Genomic DNA, 3,663 nt, shown 5'->3' with positions numbered 1-3,663 from the left:
ACTTTAAAAATCATAACTACAATATCATTATCATACTTTTAAAAAGCCAATTATATTTTTTCTTTTTTCAATGTTTTATTTTGAAATTTTTCAAACCTACAGAAAAGTTGCAAGAATAAGTCAATGAACAACCCTAAATTTCTCACCTGATTCCCCAATCGTTAACATTTTGCCACAGTAGTTGCTGAACCATCTGACATTAAGTTTTAAATACAAGCTTTTACCCATATACATTTCTACATATATTTCCCCCAAACAAGGATACTCTTCTATGCAATGCTAATTTGATGACCATTTCAGGAAATGTAAATAAATACAATAAAATGTGTATAAGACAATCCATATTCACATTTTGCTAAATGTCCCAATGATGTGCTTCACAGACACTGTCCTTCTCTAAAGCCAGTAAATGACCCAGGATGATACTCCCCATTTAGTTGTCTTGTCTCTTTAGCCCATTTAACCTGGAACAGTTCATTCTTCTTTCGTAACATTGCTATTTCAAAAAGTCCCTGCCAGCTGAGCCTGACCTTGAATTTAGGTTTGTCTGATGGTTTCCTCCTTGGTTCTTCATCCCTCGGATCCTGCGTCTTAGGCAGGAATGCTTCCTAGGATTGGGTCCATATTAGGAGGTGGATATCCATTTGTCTCCCTACTTTGACACTGATTTTGATTGCTTGATTAAGATGTCTTATAATTGCTTTTCAAATTTTAAGTGGTCTGAGTGTTGTTTTTTTTTTTTCCTGCTAGACTGTAAGCTTCTTGAGGACAGAAGCTAAGCCTGTCTTCTCCACCTCGGTATCCTCCAAGCACAGCAGGTTTAAACTGGAAAGGTGTACCTACCCTGCACCAGCCCACTGGCTTTGCCTCCGTTCAGCCTCACCAGCAGCCCAGTGAAGGACTAACTGAGATCTCAGATGAGGAAAAGGAGGCTCAGAAAGAGGAAAGCCCCATAACACAGTGATTTCCTCAGACTCCTACCTGAGCTGTTCCCTCCCCTCCAAGATTCTCCCTGAAGGGCACCTGGGAAAAGCTCTCCCATTCTCCTAAATATTGGTTTCAATGGAAACAGAAATTCCCCGAAAGGAGGAATCGCACGAGCTGTCCAGGGCCTAGGGGCTGAGGGAGCGAGGTGGGGGAACCTATTTGCATTTTTTCTATTAACAAGCTAGAGTTGAGCTAGCTTGCCCGGGGAGATCATTTGAGAGAGAAATCTTTGCATATTTTATTTAAAAGCACGCTGCGTTAGGCGGGTAATAACGCAGAGAGTGGCGATTAGGTGAGGCCTGCAGGGGGCGGGGGTGGGGTCCTCTCCCCACTCTACCAACTGCCCTGCCCCATCTGCCTGGTCCCCCTAGTACCCCCCTCCCCTGTTAGTCCTGGGAACCAGCCTTCTTAAAGGAACAGCCTCCTTAAGCCTCAGCTTCCTTGGCGGTTCAGTCCATAAAGAGTCTGCCTGCAATGCAGGAGATCCGGGTTTGAACCCTGGTTTGGAAAGATCCCTTGGCGAAGGAAATGTCAACCCACTCCAGTATTCTTGCCTGGAGAATCCCACGGACAGAGGAGCATGGCAGCCTACAGTCCATGGGGTTGCAAAGACTCTGACGTGACTGAGCGACTTTCACTTCGCTCCTTAAGCCTCAGAGGCTTGGGGGCTCAAGCTTCAGTAACTCTTCATGCTTTCTAGCTGATAGGGTCCAAGAGAAGCATGTCCTGAAACTGCCCTGGGAGAAAAGAAGAATGGCAGGGGGTGGACAAAAGAAAGAGGACCGGTGTCCGAAACTGAGAAAGCTGAGACCACAGACCTGTGGTTCTCAGTGGCAGGGAGGAGAGAGGAGTGGGAGGGCTTTAAAAATATGTGTATCTATGTGCTTAGTTGTGTCGACTCTTCACAACCCCATGGACTGTAGCCCGTGAGGCTTCTCAGACCATGGAATTTTCCAGGCAAGAATACTAGAGTGGATTGCCATTTCCTCCTCCAGGGAATCTTCTCGACCCAGGGATCAAACCTGTATCTCCTGCATTGGTAGGCGAATTCTTTACCACTGATTAACCTTTGACCCAATAATTAGGTAGGCAGTCCTACTGGTATCTCATGCCTCGGGAACAAGGATGCTAAATTGGGACCCTGCATTCCCTAGGATCGTGCATTTTCTGACTCAAAGAATTATCCAAATGCCAAGGCATTCCTACTGAGCCAGCAACCCTCCCTGCACACATTCATCCCTTTTCTTTAAGTCCTGTCACATTGCTGCCCTGGGAATCAAAGCAGATCTGGGTGAGAGCTGGGCAGCTGAGTGTTGGTTGAAAGAGTAGGGTCCTGGCTCCACTACAAGCTGGTCAACTCTGTGCAAGTCGCTTAACCTCTGTGAGTGCCTTTTTCCTCTTCTATAAAAAGGCTTGCCATCACTTACCTCCCATCGTAGTCACGAGAAAGCTGTGGGAAAACAGAGGGAAAGGTTCTGTAAACTATCAAACTCTGATCACATATAAGGGGATAGTATTACAGTGGGGAGCAGAGCCATAGGTTGCTAATTTAGTAAGGGACACCTGAGGGTAATTATCCTTCTCTGGGCAAAGTTCATACGGCAAGGTGACTCTAGTCATTCTTGCCTCACTAAGTAAAGTACTCAGATAACTCCCAAGGTTAGTTAATGCTGCATGACTTTGACTATAGGTTATCCACTAAAAGGTAGGGTTGGCTGCACCTACTCTATAGCCAAATAACAGAACTGGAATTGATTTGAAAAATGTTAAATATTGTGAAGAAACAAGGTACTAGAAGACTCCACAAGATAATTGGCCATTTCTAGATGAGTCAGCAACATCTCCCTTCTCATTTCCCTGCCTCAGGCTCCTCGTCTGTTAGATGAGCATGTAGCCATTCTGACCCCTAGTCCCAAAATGCACATGTATGTGCACACATGCACACACACAAACTAGAGCTCGGTAATAATTAGGGGAGTATCTGATTGTCTCATATAAAAGGAGTTTCCCATATAAAAGGAGATCAATGTGGTGGTTGTACCTGAGACAGGTTGGGGTGGGAAATCAGGAAAGCAACCTAGAAGATTTTGCTCCTATCTGGGTGAGTTTTGGGAGTAGGAATGAATTCAGAGGTGAGGGGATTTGCGAGTCTTGGCAGGCTGTATGAGGATTTCAGGCACTCTAGGCACAAGGAATCGGAAGAAGTAGAGCCTTCTCTTGCCTTGGTTTTCCCATATGAAGGAGGAAGCAGACATCTGGAGCGTTACCTGTAAAGCTGCAGCATGAAGCAGACACCTGCTCTCATGTCTCCTCCCCTTTCCATCCCAATGGCAAATTCCCACCTCTTGCTTAGTTCCACTGAGCTTACTCTAAGGTGGGTCATGGGGATGCTCCCTGGCTTAGATGACCCTTTCTGGGTACAGATAAACCTGTTTCTCAGGCAAGGAGTCTCTGTGAAAAAAAAAAAAAAACATGTTTCTTTCTGGCCCGAGCTGTGAGGTGGAATGTGAGAAGAGAGATAATTATATCTGTCCTGCCAGAAATGGAACCCACCTGAAGAAACTTTGTTGTTTTTTTCACCTATAAAATAGCATAATAGAGAAACTGCTTCTCAGGGTTATACTGAGAGTAAAATGGCACATAGGAAGTTTCAGCTTAATTATTCTTTTCTCATCT

The sequence above is a fragment of the Budorcas taxicolor genome, chromosome 3 (assembly GCF_023091745.1).
Source record: "Budorcas taxicolor isolate Tak-1 chromosome 3, Takin1.1, whole genome shotgun sequence".
In the NCBI taxonomy this organism is placed as follows: domain Eukaryota; kingdom Metazoa; phylum Chordata; class Mammalia; order Artiodactyla; family Bovidae; genus Budorcas; species Budorcas taxicolor.
This window is presented reverse-complemented; position numbering follows the sequence as displayed.